This window comes from Coturnix japonica, chromosome 15 (genome assembly GCF_001577835.2).
Source record: "Coturnix japonica isolate 7356 chromosome 15, Coturnix japonica 2.1, whole genome shotgun sequence".
Taxonomy (NCBI): Eukaryota; Metazoa; Chordata; class Aves; order Galliformes; family Phasianidae; genus Coturnix; species Coturnix japonica.
The window spans coordinates 9327621-9349167 of record NC_029530.1 but is presented as its reverse complement, the minus strand read 5'-3'; the positions used below and the strand labels follow the sequence as shown (position 1 = coordinate 9349167).

General features: G+C 42.6%; 1 long non-coding RNA gene across 2 annotated transcripts in view; it reads left to right on the top strand.

Moving 5' to 3' along the window:
• The window catches only part of LOC107321521, a 41071-nt gene that overhangs the window by 2679 nt on the left and 16845 nt on the right, over positions 1–21547 (top strand). Inside the window, exons 1-3 of one of the 2 annotated variants that reach the window (XR_001558586.2) lie at positions 18540–18757; positions 20355–20464; positions 20799–20918. This is a non-coding gene — a long non-coding RNA (uncharacterized LOC107321521). Of the gene's footprint in view, positions 1–18539; positions 18758–20354; positions 20465–20798; positions 20919–21547 lie in introns of those variants that run through there. The other variant, XR_004309049.1, reaches the window with a different exon arrangement.

Below are 21547 nucleotides of genomic sequence, written 5' to 3'. Positions count from 1 at the left end.
TCTGTTTCATAGAATCTTAGAGTTGAAAGGGAACTCTGAGGGCCATGTAGCCCAATTCCCTGAACTTTTTCATATGTAGTCCAGCTTCCATGTTTTTAAGACTGAGAAGCATGTGGCTTAGCATCTGGCCTGTTTAGAGTGGGAACTGAATAAGCCTTCTTACCATAATCTACCACAAATCTTATAACTGACCACCTTGCTGTGCCATACTTGTTCCAAGCCAATGGTATGGTATTTGCATGGAAGCCTGCTGTGTTAACGTCCCCATGGCACTCAGAGCACAAACCCTGAGGGCCCATTCACTGCATGTTTTGGAAGAATAGACCAGTGATTAAGCTTTGTTAGCCATACCTAATAAGCTATGCAATGTTTGTCTGAATACAGACTGCTTTAGTTTTCAATCACTGATATCCCAACTGGGGCCTTGGTTCTGAGCCCATTTAATCTGGTGGTCATCCCTTAGATATCTATGTATTCCTGGCACTTTTTCCCTGTAGATCACAGTATAAAGCAGTATTTGAACTTTTGGCTCTCAGCAATGAATACATTTTCAACAGCTTATTAATGAGACTTACCATTATTTTTACCAGGCCTGTTACATGTTCCATCCTCCAGAAATGCTTGTGCCTTTCAAGAGAAGAGCTTCATTAATTTCATATTAAAGTTGATAGACAAATTATGAAAGGCTGCTCATCCCATTGGTGCTCAGGGTAAATAGAGGTTACTTCATCCAATGTCCTCTCTGATTGTGTTCTGTTGTGTAAGATACCTCCTTTCTAAATGAACATTTCTAATCAACCAATTGCTGTTGTGTTGAATGTATTAAATGCAAATAAAAACTCGTCTTCTCATGCTGCTTTAGACGTACTACACAGTTTAGTGTGGGGCATGGTCCAGTCCTCCTAAATTGTAGAACCCATTTTGATTTGCTGTTGAAGCACATGTTGAAATGCATGGCTCACATACTGCCTATCAGTCTTCATAGTGGGATCAAAGTTGGTCTTCACTGGAAACTGCCATGCAATGCATGGAAAGGTCAAGAAGAAATCCAGGAGAACTGGTTGCTCTGCAGATCATGCTTTTAATGAACTTTGTGAATCTCTTAATTGTTTTAAAGTGTAGATGTGAGAACTCTGAAATGTTTGTTTTAATTTATGAAAATGGGACTTGAGGGTGTTAAAGGATGATGGTGGTTTTAGGTCCTTTAAATGAATGATTTTAACAAAGGGTTTAGAATGTAGTAAGAAGTATCCAATAAATTGTTAATGAAATCCAAGACTTATGTAAGGCTGACTGACCGTTTCTCTGAACTCTAAGCTCTTATGATTATTTTTGTTCTAGGAAGGAGAGAACTACAGCTTCTAAGGCAATGAAAGTTTTCATTAGCAATAGCACTCAATGACCAATAATAATCAAGATTAATGGCGTTGTCAATGATGATTCAACCCAAAGACGTTTTTGATCTGAGAAACGTAGCAAAAATCATTTGAAGCAGAAGTTGTTTTCCCAAATCATGCTATTTCATAGCAAAATCCTTTCATCTGACATACTCAGATCTTCTCTGTCTGTCTGAACGTGGATTACCCTTTAATACAGAAAGGGATAAAATGGTTAGAGATAAGGTAGATGTTTCCAACAGTAACTCACTGAAGCATGTGGTGGATCAATGGGAGTCTTTAAGCCTAAAGTGTTTGTCTCCTTCCTAATGGTGCGCTTTAAATCAACCCCAGGTTGAGATACGAAATGGTGGAGACTGTACTAAAAACAGGTATAAAACCCAAATCCCACCTCTTCAGGAAATTTCAAGATCCCAAAGCTATTTTGCTTTAATCTAAGTTAAAAAGGAAGTTTAGAAAAAAGATCTTAGATTTTTCAAGTTGACAGCGTGTAGGGCTGTGTTTTTTAAAGCTTCTTAAATGCAGGTTATCTATGTTACATGTAACCTGTGCTATAAGAACTAGATTTGGCACAGTGCTCCAGTGCACAGCTCTTTTCCATACGGTTCTGTTTGCCTGCACGGCATAGAGAAGCAGTAATTGGCCTTTTTGAAGCATGGCTCTCATCCTGGGGGTGGGTTAATGTTGCATTTGTGAAGGATATTAGACACAGGTTGTGGGGAGCATGCTGTGAATGCGCTGATGTAACTCTGCAATGTCAGTCCTGTATACCTTAGTAGGTCTGCACTGAGTCCTTCTTGTGCTGGTGCCATCCTTGCATTTCCCTTCTTGATGTCCACATTCCCTTTTGCTATGTAGAGCAGCTTGTTTTATACTAGCCAAACAGTAAGGGTTAATTTGCTTTCTCAAACATACCCTATAATGTTGGAAATATGAACAAAGAAAATAACAAGTTAATTTGGCCAAGTTATTGACAAGAAGTTTTCAGCATTGCTGCAGAAATCAGTGGGGGCTGCTTGCTCTTTGTAGGGATTTGTACCATTTAGGAAAGCAAAAGCCTTTTGTGGATCAAGCAATATCTGAAGAGAAGGTTCCATTTTAATTCTCTGCTTATTTTTCTGGGGCTGAGAGGGGAAAAAATGTTCTTGCTGTAATGAAAGCAGTGAACCCATGTGGCTGTTTGGAATTTGAAAGTACTTAATTTGGTCTCAGCCTGTTGTTATTTGGAGGTATGAGCACGTGAAATAGAAGCAGCCTGCTTTGAGTCAGAAGGGTGAATGAGCCACATCTTGCTGCTGTAGAAGGAGGTTCACTTCTCCTCCCAAAAATACCTCTGGAGAGGTACCCTTAATTCTTTCACCTCAAGAAGCAGTTTCCTTATCAGAGAACTACATCGAGTTATTCCAGAGCAATTTACCAGTGGTATACCATGATCCATGTATTTCATTTACCATTCACTTCTCTGGTTTTGATATTATTCATTCAACCTTTATCAGATAGCTTTTATTAACACTCAGGTCATAATAACAAGCCAGAGGCACTTCTTTTTTCTGTTTCAGATACAGTCCAACACTTGTTACACTGCAGTCTTACCCGGTCACCCCAAACCTACTAAATCTGCTGAATGCCTTTGCTGCAAGAAGTGCAGCTGAGCATGCTAAGTCCTTTCAAAATGGAGATTACTGGGTCCCTTTCTCTGGAATTTATTATCTCAGTTACTCTGATATTTGCTCAGTGTAATTGTGACCTCTTCTTGCACCCATGACATTGTTCCCCTTGGCAAATCTATAGTGAGTGGTTTCCTACATCATTTAACAACAAGCACTTGCTTCATTTCGCATGCTGCCTGGGCCTGTCCTTAATCTCATCTCTATCTCTCCATTATCATGGGTACAGATCTTTCCCTGTTGTCATTTTGTTTGAAAGGCAGAAGAAACTTTGCCTCCTTGTCTTTTGTACCCTTTCTAAGGTCCAACCCTGCCTGATATTTGCATCACTTTCCTGCATTTCATGGTGTCAGGGAATTATTCCCTGTTACTCAAAATCCACTTTAACAGAGTAAACTTTAGCTGGGTTATTAATTACTTATTAATTGGCTGTTACATTCAATAAACATGCCACAGCTTCTCACGATCCATGATTTAGCTCTTTAATAAGCACATGCAGGAGCCTAAACCCTGCTATTATTAAAGCCTTCAGAGACATAGCAAATTATAAGTTCGGCTTTGCTTTCTCCAACAGGTTCTTTAATGTTTGAGATTTTAAACAGAGTGAACATAAAGGCAACAGTGAACAGACTGGTCATGAATGTAAGTAGTTTAGCAAACAAAAAGTTCCTAACCAGAAGAGCAGTGGCAACCTTTCATAAGCCAGAAGCTGGGCTCATGGTCTGGGAAACTCTTCCAAACCCTTTGATCATAGAATTAAGGTTGGAAAAGACCTCTAAGATCATCTAGTACAATCCCACCCCACCATGCTCACTGCCCACATCCCCCAGTGCCACAACTCTGTGGTTCTGATACATCTCCAGGGATGATAACCCCACCACTTCCTGAGCAGCTGTGACACTACATCACTGCTCTTATGGGGAAGAAATGTTCCCTAATATCCAACCTGAACTTCCCCAGGCACAACATGAGGCCATTACCTTTATTATAAAAGATCTTAACAGTCAGTATATGAAGAATATTACCAAGGAAATATTACCACATTCCCAAGGAATTTGGATGACCTGAGATGAGCAATGTCTCAAAGCCAAGTCTCCTTCTGGATGCCATAATTTCTCTGTGGTTTCCCACCAATAGCTATAGGCAACAGCGGTGCCTCAGGCCAAGAGGTTGTGAAGGGCTTAATATGTGTAACGCAGTGAAGTGTGGCGGTGTGGATGTGCTAAGAAAAGCATGTCAACTCAAAAAGCTGTTAAGTCTGCCACACTGGTTTCGTTCAACCACAGAGAAAGTAGTGGGAGGAGGAAGGAGCCTGAGTGAAGACCACGTTAACAGTCTTGTTGGGTACTCTGCACTGGGTTATGAAGCCCAAACAGTGCTGCTATTGAATCCAGGAGAGCAGAATTGCTACTGAACCCATGGTTCAGTAAAAAATCACCCCCCCTACACAGAGAAGCAGTGGTGATTTAAAGACCAATAGGTTCTTCAGTGCAGCAAAAACGTACTGCTCAGTGTGACGATGCTGAAGTACTATCATGCTAAGTGGACCAAATTGCCGTACCTGTTAGTGTGCAACTGTTTTCCTCAGATAATGGGTTTTATCTTCAGCAAATTTGATGGTTTGTTATAAAATAATGTTAAGCACAATGAAATAATAAGCAGCTGGTATGTTTTCTTGTAAGGAAAAACACATTAAGGTTGTAAACAACAGCCCTGCACTGCTATTGAAGGAAATGGGTGATAAAAGAGTTATTTTTTTCCAATAAATATTTGGTAGGTGATGTATTTGAGATGTATCAATTATTTATCTCCCTATATGGTTGAGATGTGCACTTTAATAAAAAGTAGAGAGGATTTTAATTTTTCTCAACAATAAATGCAATTGATTTTGTGACCAGCATGAAGAATAGATTGACTGTAATGTCTTTTTCCTGGAGTATTTTGTATTGTTTTATGCAGAAATCTCAAGTTTAATAGATTTAAAAAAAAAAATTCCACCGAAATGGTCAGAGGGAAGGATAAATCTTATTAACTCAAAATTCTTCCTCCTCCATATGCAAATATGTGAGGATTATCATTATCTTCTCTTTCATCTGAATCACAGTGTTTGTCATGTTTATTTGCTCTGTATTTTCATAAACATTTAGGAATATTAATAATTTAGAAACGATATTTAATTTTGGTGTAATGAATTCACACAGGCAAAATAAATATGCAGGGTAAGTAGTCAGTATGTCTGGTAGCTATTAAGCGCACTTTACGCTTTTTGTTCATATCTAGCTGAAATATGGGAACCTGGCTTAAGCGAGCAAGAGCAGTCTCTCACCTTAACACCTCATTTTAGTGTAAATCCAAGGTAGCCACGGGAGTTAACTCTAATTTATATCTGTGCATTTTAGCAGCAGGCAGAATTCCAGGCATTGCATTGAAATTGCTTCTTGCTTACGGTGCCCTGAGCAACACAGCTGCCTTCTCTCTTTGGGCTGACTTGTACAACTGAAGACTGCAGGAACAGGGGATGCCCAGAGACCTGTGGGTATCCCATCCCTGGAGGTGCTCAAGGTTGTGGATGGGGCTCTGAACATCATGAACTAGTGAGGGGCAACCAGCCCAGGGTAGAGGTTGGCACTGGGTGATCTTAAAGATCCCTTCCAATCTAAGCCATTCTATGACTTATAGAATCATATAATGATTATTCTCCATGTGCGATGTGCTTGGTGGCTCAGGGATGTCCCAACACCATGATGTTGAAATTCTTAATGGGAGTTTTCTGAATCTCTTCTGGACCAGTATAGACATCAGCATGGATGCTCAGTGGCAGCAAAGTGAACAGATGATAAACTGTACACGTGAGTGATAAAACAGCACCTTCTTTGCTTTATTTTTTAAGCCTACTACCCAGCAGTTTCATCGATAGCCCCAGTTTCTTTTATTTGAAGAGTCTGAGCAGCCATTCTCTACTGGAACTGATCAAAGAAAATGCCCTCACAGGACCTATGCAGGTGACACATTACTTCAGTTAACTTTGATTAATGCTTAGATACATACAGCTTAGATTTGCACATGGTCTGTCCTGATGCCTGACATTTTGAGCTTATGTTACAAAAGACTCTGTGCACAGATTACAGCATTAAAATATGACTAAACTATTCACTTGGAAACTGCCAACTCTGGATATTTAAGATTTAACTCAGAGTTTTGTTTGTCACCATCCATGCCAAATGAAAAACCTTTCTGTAGACAAGTGCATGGCCTAAAATGCCAAATTCATAATTCCTTCTTTGTGTCTAGTTCAAGCTTCAGGATTCAGTCCCCCTTGTAGCAGCAGTGCTTCAATGACAGCACTTGACAGCTTTTCTAAGACTTGAGTCTAGCCTTTTCCTTTAGTGTTGTAGTCAAAACTTCTGTTCTTCTGTCACAGACTGGATGCTGAAAAGCCAGGACATACTTCAACAGAAACTTGACCATCATATGTCCTATGTTTCCAGTCTGCCTCCCCATTCCTGGTGAAGTTCAGTGCTTGGGACAAGGCTAGAGCAGCTCCCATCCACTCAAGGTTCCTGACATCCTCCAACTGACAGCATGGTTCTGTTCTGAGCTCCTCCCCTCTCTTCCTAAAGGCATCATTGCCTTGATGTGTGCTTCAGAAACCCTTCATGGAAAGCTAATTTGGGGAAGAAAAAGGAGCCAGCTAATTGATCGGAAATGTCATCTACTTATATACATTTTTAGCTTCTGAAAATGAAGATGAATATTGTGTGTGTTTTATGTTGAAACAGACCATTTAATACCAAACCAATAATAGCTGAAAACTAAATATGCAGCCCAGGGTGTCCGTGTGTGGTACAGTACTGAGCAAAAGATTGAGTGAAATAACAAAGTTTAAGCAGTCAGAATCGATATTGAGGAGGTGTCCTTTAGGCTGGAGCTATTTAACTGCAGCCAGATAGCATCAAGGTTGAAAAAGAAATTGCTCAGAAGCAGAGGAAAGACACAAGGACATGAATTTTAAGGTCTCTTTATTATCACAAATGTAAGTTTATATCATGGCTAGACAGTGGCTGCTCAAACGACCCCCACGCTGTCCGCATGGTCAGAATCAGTTATGGCCATAGATCACAAGAAGGTCTTGCCTCTTTGCACTTAGGCACCTCAGCTCTGCTGTTCATCACACCATGCAGAGCCATTTCACTAAGTCCTTTATCAAGCCCTGTCTGGGAATCCTCTGCTTTAATTTCAGGCTGTTAGATGTATTTGCAGTCCAGCTTCGGTGCTGCAGAGGAGGCCAGGGACAGAGAGAGAGGTGCCTTTAGTCTTTGAGCTCTTTTCATGGTAGGAATGAGCATGGTAGGAGTAAATGTTTTAAATTTGGCATGATTTTTCTCCTTGAATAGTGGCTGGAGAGGATGCTACTTCTTACAGTTCCCTACTTTCTGGAGTGGGAGTAAGAGAAGAGCAGCGTGAGACAAAGAGCTTCAGTCAGTCCTTGCATGCTACCTGAGGTTCAGTCTATGTGCAAATGTGGAGCAGAAGCAGAGATGTTCCCAGTGGGGATGCAGTGCACTGTTCCTATCAGGACAGGAAGAAAACCTGTGTGCCATCTCTCAGCCCTTTCCTACCCCTCTCCTTCCTTTTCTCACTAATAAACTGTGTTGAAAAGGGGCTCTGTTATAATCCTGTGCTTGCATTGCTTAGCCCAGAGACTCTGCTTTGGATTTCTCTGAGGACACAGAGCAGCAAGCACAAGTGTCCGTCATAGTATTCACCCAACAGAACCCTTGCTGTTAATACAAATCTCCCTAAATAAAATATCCATATTCATAACCCCTCCCTCCCAAAACCCTTCAAAAAAGCAGCTTGATAGCTTTCCAGCTAGAACAGTAGCTCACCTGGGACAGGTGTTTTGCAAACACCATTAGCCGAGCAGGGTTCAGGAGCTTTCTGATTTAGCCAATGTACCTTTTATTTGGTAATGTGGTGTGGAAGAGGAATAAATCCCCTCTGCCTGTCACTCTGTAGATACACATTGCACCAAGTTCCGTTGTTCGAGCTCCCTGCCAAGCAGCGGGCTTGCCAGCTAGAGACAACAATGTTTAATTTATGAAGGGCTGAGTTTTAATCAGTTTTTTATTGTTTGTTCCAGCAATAGATCAGTTTAATGGCAGTCAGAAAAATGCACCATAAGCAAATCTCATGCACGCCATTCTTTTCCCTGTTAGATATCTCACATCAGAAGTTTGACATCGATGCATGCTGGGAAATAGGCAACCTGTGAAACTCAGTGTTTAGAGCAAGCGGCCAGGCTTCAGTTCTTATGATGTCTGTGGGCTGGTCGATACTGCAGCAATAAGGGCAGATTTGGAGATAAATCAGTATTCAGAGCCTTTTCGCACTGAATCATGAGGTTCCTTTTTATAACACACAAAACAGAAGCTGTGACTGTGCACCTCTCTTGGGCTTTGTCATGGAGGTGGTGGTGGAAGCTTGTCTTCAAGCACTAGTGCAGCCATGAGCTATTGAAGAGGACATCTGGTGAGGCCTTTCAATATCTATAGGGGCTGTAAGATAGAAGGGGACAGACTTTTAGCAGGATCTGTTGTGATAGGACAAAGGGAAATGGTTTCAGACTAAAAGAGGGAGATTTAGACTGGATATAAGGAAGTTGTTTTTTACACTAGGGGTGGTGAGGCACTGCATGGCTTGCTCAGAGAGGCGGTGGTTCCCCATCCCTGCAGACACCCAAGGTCAGGGGATGGGGCTCTTAGCACTGATGGTGCTGTGGATGTCAATGTACACTGCAGAGGAGTTGGACCAGATGACCTTTAAGGGTGCCTTCATGAGATCTAGGCCAAGATTTGCCCTTTTTTATTCATGGAGCTCCAGCTTCAAAGAACACATCAGTCTCTCTCCAAACACACCAAACTTCACCATTTCCAGTGGAAACTTGCCCCGGCCACACTACATGCTGTGTCATGGGCTGTCACAGTAATAAAGTTCTGTTGCTTGGGCAGGATTGTAGAGAAGAGAGATGAGCCCTAGCTCAGGTCATTTATTTTACAGTCAAAGGAAGATACATGAAGCACATTTGCTGCTCCATTTGTCAGATCTATTTTCAGCCGATTAAAGATGTAAGAGGTCTGAGTCTGAATCCTGCCTGAGACTGGAGCGGTTGGTGCAGGCCTACAACTTTTTTTGAGGGGCACTCTCTGAGAAAGAGGAAATAGATCAAACCTTGGGTGACACCAAAACGAATCCAGAACTTTTGGTTATTCCCATTGCCATGCAATCTGTCCTTGTCCATCTTTGTCCTTGGCACTCAGAGTGATACTAAAGTAATTGTTTCATGGTAAGGAAATGATGATCAACTGCTCAACCAGTGAGCACTGGACTTGATCTGAAGAGATCCCCTCTTCCATCTCCCTGACCCACAGAAAGCCTTTGTGGCATTCAGTAAAGCTGTCTGTAGAGATGATCCTGTTCCTAGAAGATTCCAGTAATGAAAAATACACAACAAACCCAGGAAAAAAAATAAATAGCAGTGCTTAGCTCTCCTTATGTTAGAAGATTTTTCTTAATAACTAACCTGAATTTCCCTAACTGTGATTTAATTACCCCATCTCCTAACCAGAATGAACATGCGGAACAAATTATTCTCTTCTTCACAGAAACCTTTTATGTAACTGCAGACTATTATGTTTCCCCTAAGTCTTCTCTAGACTAAATAACTTCAATTATTTCAGCCTTTCTTTGCAGGTTACCTCTAATAATTTCTGTTCTCTCTGCTCAACTTCTTCATTCATCCCTCTTGAGCTACAGCACTCCAGACCAGATGCCATTTGCCTTTGGAGGCCCTCCTGCCAACACACACAGAACAGTATTCACCTCTTTTTACATTAGCATGCTCAGCTTGTGACATGCATTTGCTTCTCTGCAGTATGGTGTGTAGCCACTCATTCCCTATCCTGGCTTGGTGCAGTTGTGCATCTAAATGCAGGCTCCTCATTTGCCTCCATTGAGTTGTGTGCAGTGTTTTACAGATCATACCTCTGACTTCTCTGAGTCCTTTAGAATTTCGCCTCTCGACTCAAAACTGCTGCTGGTTCTTCCCTACATGATGCAAGAGCTGAGGATTACATCGTAAGGTGTGTGGGAAGTCTCTGGTAGCAAGCCAGTGCATTACAAGACAGCCAAGGAGAAACCACATGACGAGGATGGTTGAGCACAGGAGAAGGTTGCCAGGTTGCTCCCTGTTCTTTTCTCAACTCATAAATATTTGTCATTGCAGTTTCTTCCCTAGTTCTGTTGTGTAGGGAAAGTGAGGTTGTGGTGTGGTGGTGCTGAGCTGCCCATCAGTGTCAGACCATGACAGTCACAAAGTCACAGATCCATTAAGGCTGAGAAAGACCATTAAGATCCCCAAGTCCAACCCCACCTAGACTGAGCCATCCCAGCTCCCTCAACCACTCCCCACAAGACTCAACTGTGCTCCAGACCCCTTGTTGCCCTTCTCTGGACACATCCAGGGCCTCAGTGTCTTTCTTGTAGTGAGGGGCCTAAAACTGAACACAGCTTGTGCTGCAGCCTTATCACAGCTGAGCACAGGAGGACCATCACCTCCTGCTTCTTCTAGCTGCACTATTTCTGATACAAGCCAGGATGCCACTGGCCACCTGGGCACACTACTGGCTCAATCAGATGATGCAAAGAAGCTGAGCTTTCCATACTTCCAGGCTGCAAGTCAGATTATCTCAGAATTAAGGACCCAGAAAATTCTTGCACTTAGTCATTAAAACAGACTCTGGAAGGATTTCACAATATAGAACTCAGGATGCTGGCACACAGCAGTGTCATGGAACAGGGAACATGAACACCTCAGCTGTCAGCTCACACCAGCATGCACAGAAGATGCATTCAGAGCAGGCACTGAAGGTTTATCTTATTTTGGAATTGATTACTATTATTATTATTATTGTTGTTGTTGTTGTTGTTGTCTTTGCAAAGTGTTTTCTCAATAATTCTGGCTCGTGGGACCTGAAAAACAAACAAACAAGCAGCATTACTGAAGTCCATTTTGGAAACAGAAATATGAAGCAAACAGTTCTGACGATCGGGAAGGCCTGCTTGCCAAAGATTGCAGAAATGAGTGTGTTTTATCAGTCATAAACGACTCAAGAAGACTCTAAGAATAATTGGGAAAGAAATCCAAGAGCTCTTCAGTTTTTGACATTTTAGGAAGGAGGCTGGAGACTTTTTTATATTCCCCGCATCCTTCGTCGTGATGGAGCGAGGAGGTTTAATTCCAGAATAGCAGCAGGAAAGGGCAGGGAAAGGGAAGATCTTGGGATCTGAAGTCTAAAAGCAGCAATAGCTTAGAGATGACAAAAAGGGATTCTGACTTGCTAATTAGCTTTGCATAATGATGACTAAACTCGATTACAGCATAAACCAGTCAAGTGTCTTTGTAGCTCATAGGCTCATTGTGCACCCAATTAAAAGGGGTGGGTTTGTGTGTAGCTCACATGGTGTTTCCTGGAGACCAGGGAACTTACAAAAGGGTCCTCCAAGCTTTGCTGCTTGCTTTGGCTGCTGCAGTAAATTAACTTCCAAGGAGCGATTGGATAGCATCTATTTTATCATACATCCAAAAGCACGTCACTGACTCTATGAGCTCTCACTCATTTTTTCCTCCTAAACAGCTGAACAAATGGAGAATAAAGCCTTCATTATCTGTTCATCAGTTGCCACCTCTGCCAGCAAGTACAGAAGATCTCTATGCTATTTTTCTCTATTAAACAGAACCGAGAGAAAATCTGGCCATAAAGCATCCCTGAGCATGTGAGTGTGGAGGAGGAAAGCATTCAGTCTCACCAAACACACTACCAGAATGTGGCTCACTGCCCCCCTCCCAGTTTACTGCTTGTAGACTGGGAGTCTGTAGCAGCTGCTTTTTAGAGCCACAGTGCTGCTGGCCCATATCTGCAGTAGAAGTGGAGAACCTTCAATCCCAACTGTCCCTATTACCGAGTAAGTGGTACATGCAGCCAGCTGGGGTATGTGAAATGGGTTCTGTCTGTTTTCTTTTGGGAGTTAGCAGAAAGCAAGGTCACCCAGGGACCCATGGGACACATTTTCCAGGTCTGACACAACTGCCATGGAGGTAGCCTAGATCATCACTGTGCAAGACCCAATCAAGAGCAAGGTGTCTCCAATCTGAGCCCTCTCTTACTGTCCCCTTCTGACTTGGTTATCCCAGCAGCTGTGAACCCACATGAAACTGTTCCCACGTACCCATCAGGCAGTTGTGCATTACGGTGACTGTAAGGACCACTGAGCATCTAGGTGAGCCAGAGATTGTATTTCTCTCAAATTTAATTATTTCATTTGATAATTATTTCCTTTCCTATTAAGAATTTATTGCTCTATTTATTTTACTTCTGTTGTTCAGCAGCGTGTGAATCCCTTGGTCAATGTATGTTCTCTCTTGTTATTAGCAGCTCCCTGTGTCTGCCTAGAGCCAGAATTGTCTTTTCTCTTGCAAACAAAAGTGGGTTATAATGCTTCTGCCTTTCACACATGGTGAAACAGAAATGGGCACTACCTTTCCCAAAGCACAGGGGACTTTCCCATAACCTACAAATCTCCTCTGTCAGATGTGGCACAAGGAAGAGCTGGGAAACTACAGACCAAACTACAGACCACTCAACTTGACTTTGATATCCTCAAAAACACTGGAAGAAAACATTAAACAATCACTTTATAAGCACTTAGAGGATAAAAGGCAGTCAGAAACAGCCAACATAGACTTGTCAAGAACAAATCATGTCAAACTAATCTAATCTCATTCTTTAATGGGGTCATTGGCCTATGGACAGAAAAAAAAGTGATAGATATGATAGACCTTGACTTTCATAAGGCTTTTGACATAGTCTGACATGAGTTTTCTACAAGTAGGGAAATAGGACTGAAAGCAAATCACAGAAAGGACAATTTAAACAACTTAGAATTTAATATCAGGAATCTGTTCCGAGAGCGGAAAAGTGATTTAAGTCTCTCAGGCTCCTGCCCTGGACCTGCTCCATTCCAAAACTTCCCGACAATTCAGTCAAGTTAAAAGAGAAACTCACAGACTATACAAGAACTGTGTGGAATTGATGCCAAGGCTGCTTTACAGAAAGAAAACACACACAAAATAAATATCAAGAAAGAATTATATATAAATAAGGCACAGATTTAATTTTAATGAATAATTAAATTACTCATCAATATTGCAAGAATAGGGACACGAGTTTATCTTTTGGTAAATGTCTGCTCAGTATTCTCTGGTGCTATTCAGTGTTTTAATATCTCCCCTCCCTCCCCCCCCTTCATATTTCTGACCTCACAGAACTGTTCAAACCTTATGATTCACCACGTTTTGCAGTGTGACGTCTTTCCAGAGACTGAAAAACAGCAATTTGTTTCAATCTTTTTATTAACAGCGTGGGTGATGGAACTGATCAGACATGACCAAGTACCAATGTAGAGTCATTGAACCATAGAACCACAGAATGGCTTGGGTTGGAAGGGACTCCAAGGATCATCAAGCTCCAACCCTTGCCACAGGCAGGGCCACCAACCTCCAGAACATCTGGACATCTGTTCAACCCTAGATACCCCAACTGTCCTCCATCTCTCAGGCAGGGTGCTGCTCTCCCATGAGCCCCACATCGTGGTGGTTCATGTTCTCTTAAGTACCCAACACATCTGATGTGTCACCCCACAAATATACTGTGGCAACTGAGCGAATGTCCCAACAGTGCTGTGGATAAACCTGATTGATGTTAGAAGGGTCTTGCAAAATCAGTGAGATGAAATGCTGTGAAGGCAAATGAGGAATCAACACTTTGCTCAAGGAGAAAACAAATGCATAGACTGAAGCTTCTGCCTTCCTCTAATGGAAGGGACATCACCAGACGTAGAGGGACCAACATTTTACATGGTCTGACAGTGATAGGACAAGGAGGAATGTCTTTAAACTAAAAGAAGGGAAATTTGGGTTAGATGTCAAGAAGAAATTCTTTACTTAGAGAGTGGTGAGGCCCTGTCCCAGAGAGGGTGTGGGTGCCCCATCTCTGGAGGCATTCAAGGCCAGGTTGGATGGGACCCCGGGGCCCAACAGGGGGGGATGGAACTGGATGGTCTGTAAGGTTCCTTCCAACCTAAGTCATTCTGTGGTTCTATGAAGTACAGTTAATTGAGTGACAAGACCATTGCAGAGATTGATCTGGGGATCAGAGTGGGAAGGCTGGAGTAGATGACCTCCAGAAGTCCCTTCCAACCTCAATGTCCTGCAATTCTGCTGTCCTCATGGTGTATCAGGGCGATGATGCTCATGTGCAGCACTGTGCTTTAAGAAATATGGAAGCTTAAATGAGGAGATAGATAGAACAGGAAAAATGGGTTATATGGAAACCTGTAGGATATAGGCTATATGAAAGGAAAAGGTTGAAGAAATTCAGTCAGCCTGTTTCTAAAGCTACCTGAATAAGGATGTGTAAAATATGTACTAGATTGTTCTGAAGCAAGGAGTGAATAACTGCTCTCCATCTCCTTTATGGTTATTGACTTGGTTTACAGCAAAGGAATTGAAGTTAGAAATTAGAAAATTACCCATCTACCTCTATGATTTTGTTCAGGATCAGACTATTCCGGGAGCTGAGGGAATCCCTTGTTTATTTGGAGGAAAGAAAGAAATTACGGTGAGCCCGAGTTGCCTTGGAAATTGCATCAGGAAGGGTTGTCTGGTCTCATGTTATACATTAGCTTGTATGGTTACTACGTTCTTGTGTTTTGCTCATGGCTATGGTGTAAAGACTGCCTCAAAGGGTTTTCCACCTGCAGTTAGTGGCAGGACTTAGGCTGCACAGAAAGGCATAGACACTGGAGGTGTTGGTTGGATAATGAATTGATAATAATGAGGAGAGCAAGGACTGCCTTTCCATACCTCTGTGTGAGACAGGCTTGATAAGGTGGTCCTCATCTTCTATAGCAAATAACAAGAGTGATACAAGCAGTAAAGCAGCAATGAGTCATGAGCATTGGATCAGAACTACGAGCAGCAGTAGGTGGAACTGGTTGAAAATCTTCCAACAGAAAAAAAAACCCCAAAACTTGTATTGCTATGAGAAATGTCATTCTACTGAAATTTAAAATAAGGGGGGGGGGGGAATAGAAATCATTGATCCAGAGAAAACGTTTCACTCTGAGAAAATGACAGCTTAAAATTACTCCAAATGTTAATTTTTAAAATCTTATCTCAGTTCAGTACCTAATGACAATCCAAAGATCCACCATGCATTGAGAACCCACCCCATAACTCCTGGTTCTATAAATTGTCTTCTTTGGCATTATAATTTATAGAGACAGTTTTGAGCAGTGCCTAATAAATTGCTCATGGGAACTTGAGATGAAAACTAATGGCTTCTTCCCAGTATCATTTGGTTTGGGCAAAGGACTTCTGGAAGGTCATGGCATTTCTACAGGCATGAGCAGTGCAGTCTGGAGTGCTAAGAAAGAAGTGATCTTCTGTCACGTTCCTCTTCCCCAACCCCAGAGGGCAGGGTCCCTGTGACCAATCACTTCCCCAACCCTTTGCATGTCATCTCTTCCCTTGACACGACCCATCAGGTCCCATGCTCTTTGGCAGCCCAGACTTCATTTTGTTGCACTGACTTCTCTCTTAGGTTTTGATTGCAGGCTAATGGGGACAAATTATTGTTACCCTTGCAGAGACACTGACAGTCAGCTGGGTAATTACTGCCATTTGTACTGATAAACCGGGATTCTGAGGTACCCTTTTTGCTACTGATATTTCACTGAAACAGCCCCAGCCATCTCTTAATGGCAGAGAGGATTCAGTGTTCTCTGAGACACATAGGCTACAAGAACTTGTATTCAGCAGAGGGGGTGGGAGAGGTCCATAGCTTAGCACACAGTTTAGTTTATTATGCTGTATTAAAAACAGTACCCAGATAAGATCTTGTACAGTGTGAATCCTTCCACTGGCTGTAATCGGAGATGGTGTGAATGTGGTATGGCTTGCAGGTTTACAGCGCACTCTTATTGCACATGTTTTGCATTCAATTGTCATGAGCTATGAACAAAAACAACAAAAGATGGAGGATTTGTCTCCTCTTGACTGCTTTCTTCTTGTCTTCACGAGTCTCCCATACATTGCTCTGAGTCTCCTGTACATGGCTCTAAAGACATAGGACATGCCTCTAAAGCTGAATACATAGCATGTAGAGAGAAGGATTAAATTCCTCCTGTGGTAATCCCACAAGGATTGGGGGTGTTATGTTTGATGTGGCAAAGAGGTTCTTCCAGCAATGGAATGCATTCAGAGATGGCCATCAGCCATTACTACACCATTGCATCTCCCATCTGCTGGGACTCTGCATGAGACACCACAATCACATCCCTGGGATGGTCCCCAGAACATGGAGGTTATTTTATCATGTAGCAGGGGTTGCAGCTATGCAAATAATCCAGGGCTCCACTGCCCTCTCTCAGTATTGTCTCAACTGCATGACAACACAGGGAAATTTTGTCAGCTCGAGTTCAATGGACTAGCAAAACTCTAAGTCTGAGCAATATACGTCTGCAGAGATGGTCCTGAAGGTTACTCAGGGACCAAACAAGTGTCCCTCAGGCACTGACTCATAGATCCAACATCTCAGCCTTGGCAGTGCTTCATGAGCAGCATCTCCTGCTCAGTCACATCACTGTGATTGGCATTTCATCTAAAGCTGGGCATCTGAGTATCCTGAAGAACGTAGGCTTTGGTTCTGCAGTGCTCAGCATGTTTGTAGACCCTAGACTGGAAAGACTGCTTCAAGAAGGTGGAGATCAAGTTGAAAATGCTACACAGCTTCTGCACGCTGACTGTTAATTTGACACTTCCTCTTTAAAATACCAGCTCTGTAAGGCATATAAACAGCTATCTGCTTTAAGCATATTCAATCCTGCTTCTGATGTTTCTAGGACTATCCATTCAGCTTAAATATAACTGATGCCTGCTCAGAAGGCTTGGTGTTCTGCATCCTCAAACACTATTTCTTATGCTTGCTAGGAAAAGTTTGCCCATGATAGACAGGCTCGTGTCTCTGGGAGAGTTTGAGAGCTCTTCAAACAGTTCTAGAGACTAGCAAACCATTCAATATTTAATTGCTCTTTCTTGACTGTATGGATATTTTCTTAATGTGTTAGTTCAGCAGAGCAATGGGAATCTCTCAGCTTGGTGCCTGCTCCCCAGCTGTTTGCATAGTGTGGCTCACTAAGTACTGAGCTCAGCTCCTTGCATGAGCATGGGGCCCACGTGCAACTTTTTTCTGCTGCAGAGCACCAAAACATGATTTCCACACAAAGTTCCCAGGAAAACTCAATCCCATGAAAGCAAATCTGTGTCAAAATCAGTGCTCAGTATGGTATAGGCCAAGCCTGTGACTGCAGAAGGGTGTGTTGTGCAAAGGGAACATCCAGTCTTGGGCTCCAATATCCCCATGATGGTTTCTCCATAGTAAATTAACTTCATTAGGGCAGCAAGGATCTGAACTCAGAAGTTTAGAAGCCTTTTTCCATTTGAACAGGACTTTCTCTGCACTATAATGCAGATCTCTCAGATCCCCAAGCCCAACCCACCCCCACCATGCCCACTGACCACATCCCTCGGTGCCACATCTCCACTGTTCTGGTACACCTCTAGGGATGGTCACTCCACCACCTCCCTGAGCAAAATAAGTTTGCTGCTGCCTGAAAGATGGGTTGATTGATTGCTATGTGTCAAAAGATTTGGAACCACTTTTCGCATCAGATATTATTAAGGAAAACACAAAGTTGATTCCAATACAACGCAGAACCAGGAAGCAAGCTTCCAGAGAGGCATGAAGAAATAAGCACTATAATACACCTCAGTCACTGCTTGACAAGGTTAGTGGATTTTAATTTAAGTGTTCGGTTTTATATAGGAACATGGTTAATTTTCACAGCTTGAGAGGGGTCGGGGCCTGACTCTTGAGACAAACCATTTTCCCTGGGAATTCTCTCCCCCATTAGAAGTCTTTACCTGGGGCAAAGCTCAGCATGTTGTAGCTGCAGTCTCAGGCATCCCACAGAGTATAAATGGATATATATATCCCTTGGGTTTTCTCCTAAGTTTGAAACTCAGTAGTTAATCAAAATAACCTAGCAGCCCTGGTAATGAAGTGCAGCAATCTCTGTTTGCAGATGCTCTAGAAATTGTTTGCTGGACAGTCCCAGATGGGTTGGCACCATCTTCATCAGGAAAGAAACATTCCACTACAGAACACTTTCAAGGAAGATTTTCCCTTCTGAGAAGAACTGTGAGCCCCATAAATTGGTCAGACCCTACCTGTAGGGAGTTGTGCTGTCTCCCTGGGGCTCAGGCCAGTACTATGAGACATGAATGCAGTGAAATTGTCAGGTCACAGCCTGAACCAATAGTTGAGCACCAGGTGAGAAGGTGTAGGTAACATGGGGAGCTCAGGTGCAAGTAATTCACCTGAGAGACGAGAAGGTGGGAAGCCTGGATCCATCCCTCCTCATGCCTCATCTAAGGGTTAACAGCTGAGGTAGTGGTGTTTCTCTGGGCAGAGGTTGCACTCTTCTTGCGCTGTCACTGGTTGCTGGCAGAGGGTGAGTTAATTTTCTTTCTTTTTTTACCTGCTAATGCTCCATGGTGTTTGAATCCCATTAGAAGACACTGCTGTTGCCTTCTTTTGCTGTATGCGTGAGCCAGCAGTGTGCTCTTGCAGCCCAGAAGGCCATGATATTGTTCTATACAGAAGTAATGAAGGCAAACCTGCAGAGAGCAGTGAGAAGCTTTTTATGGTTGCAGTGTAGGAAAAAAGACAGAATTAGCAGTACAGTTTTCCAGGTTTTGTGATGGCTGGGGTGAGCTGGAAGAGTTATACCCCTAATGTAGGGGATAGCATTGGACTGGGCAGCAGCACCATTCCCCATCCAGGAAAGGATTTATACCCTACCTGGATACAGATATTTAGGGCTGAGAAACACATGGGGAAAAATTAAATACCTACCTGATAACCCTGAGCACTCTGCCTCTACTTTAACTCTACTTGTGTGCTTCATCTTTGCCTTGGTGAGAATGAAGCCATAATTTAGCATCTTGCAGTTCATCTTCAGGAAACAGCTCTACCTTTTGACCCTTCACCACCCCTCAGATGCTTGAAACAAGGTTTCAACACAAATGTATGCTTGCTAGCTTTCTATTATGGTGAGGAACAGCATGTGAAGATCTGGTAAAAGGGAAAAGATAGGCTATCCTTAGAGAAGGAGAAGTGAATCTGTGCTTCTCTATGAATACTTAGAAGCAGTTCCTCAGCTTGTGTTATGGACTATTACAGAAGGAAAAATAGGAACCATCTTATTTCTTCTTATTTATTGATTTAAGTAACCTTGCCTAGATTGTACAAATGCATGTAGTCTGTATAATAACGTGCTTGCTACCAGAATTACATGGTCTTCCACAGATGATCTCTTTCTGAAAGCAATGAAATCTGCTTGCTAATCAGCTACAGGAAAAATAGAGCATCCTCCTATTCCCAACCCCAGTGCAGGAAGGAGCTCTGCTGGAATGCTGCTCTCAGGAAAACTTGCAGAAAGACTTGAATCTATTTAGAAAACCTAAAAGGAAAACTGATCATAGAGTACAAGTCCCAACAGATGGGAAAGATTTCTGATAGCCGGGAGCTTTCAGTCTAACTAACAAAGACAGTGTAAGATTCAGTCAGTGAAGGTTGGAAGCAGATGGATTCAAGACAGAAATAAGGTGCTATATGGGAACTGTAAGGGAGATCAGGTTTTGAAGTGAGAAGTAATTTCTTGATTGCCTGAAGTCTTTGAAGAGTGATATCACTCCATGGCGTTAAATTCCAGAACTGTGAGTGGATTTCATGACTGAGCTGAGCTCTCCCTCATTGATCACCATGATCCCTTGGGGTTTATGCATCCAGGACATCTCCTGCTGGTACTTGTGGATTTCCCTGCAGATAGCCTGGGACTCCCTGGGCAGGGGGAATTCATCTCTGCTTTGAAACTCTACTGTGAGAAAGTCCTGTTTGTTCATCCCCTAAGTGTGTCCATCCAAGCCTATGAAGTGACTCATAAACAATTTTAACTTGAACATCCCTAGAGCAGTGCTTGGAAAGTCAATTCTACAGGTGGGATAGTCCAGATGTGTCTATACTGGACTGCTTTAATTTGTCACTAGGTAACAGCCCAGCCTGGATTAAATATGAATCACCCAGAGAGATCAGAGCAGACAAAACAAGTGGATCCTCCCCTGTGTGCTACCATGGGTTCTGCTGCATTGCAAAGCTGGTGAGTAGCATGATGATTTTGGATTTTCTTCCTCTGCTCTCCTGAAGTGAGGTCAGCAGTGCAGACAAAGTGGGGCCAGCTTGAAACAAATTTTCTGCCGCTGCTGCACAACTGAATTGAAATCTTCATTCCAGTCATCTTTATTTCTTCCCTGTGCTTTGAGATAGTTTAAAAGGTTCAGGTGAAGGCTGAGCCTGCAAGTTCTGGAAGGACGTGCTGCTATTACCCAGAAATAATACCTATCAGAACAGACCAAACAAATGTGACCCTCATTGTCGCCAGCCCTCAGTTAAGCTAGCTGGTCTGTCTCATCTTTGTGTTTTCTCCCTCTCAGCTAAATCATTTAACATCATGCAGAACTCATCCATCCCACTGCATCAATCCATTTTCTGTTGGCAAAGGTGAAATTGCAGATCTACCAGCCAGGGATGCCAATGTCTTGTGGGGTTCCCAGGTGAGTCCCCAAAGGTGGAGACAAGTTGGGGGGGAAATACATGCCAAAGACTACAACTGCTGCAATGGTTCACAGATAGGTCAAAGCCATGTGTTTGAGTTTGGAGGGATCATCTACTTTTCTCATGCTTGTTTTCTTTGGTAGGAGAAATAATCATTTGCAGCATAAGTTGAGAAGGGAGGAATGAGGAAAATACTCTGAACTTCCCACTGGTTCTGGGAATATTAATTCTGGGGTTGTGTCCCTGTACATGAGTTGAATGCAAGTTTGGGCTCAGATCTCAGTCTCAGAGAGTCTGAGAAATAAGGGGCACTTCAGGCTGAAAGAAGGAATGGAGATCTGCAGTCAGAAAGTAGAACAGAGAATTCAGGAGAGAGCTTTGCTTGAGATTATAAAGAAGTAGAAAGGGAGTTACCTCAGGGCAGGGATCACTCAAGCACAGAATACCTGGGAATGGTCCTATGACTAAACACTGGGTGGTAGACCAAGAAGACATGGTCACTTTGGGCAGCCTTATAATCCCTTCTGTCTTTTTCTCATGGAGTATACATCTTCCTCCATTGCACTTGGACACCTTGGACCTAAATTCCCTCTTTTCCTTCTGGTCTACCAGTGTCCAAATTTCTCCT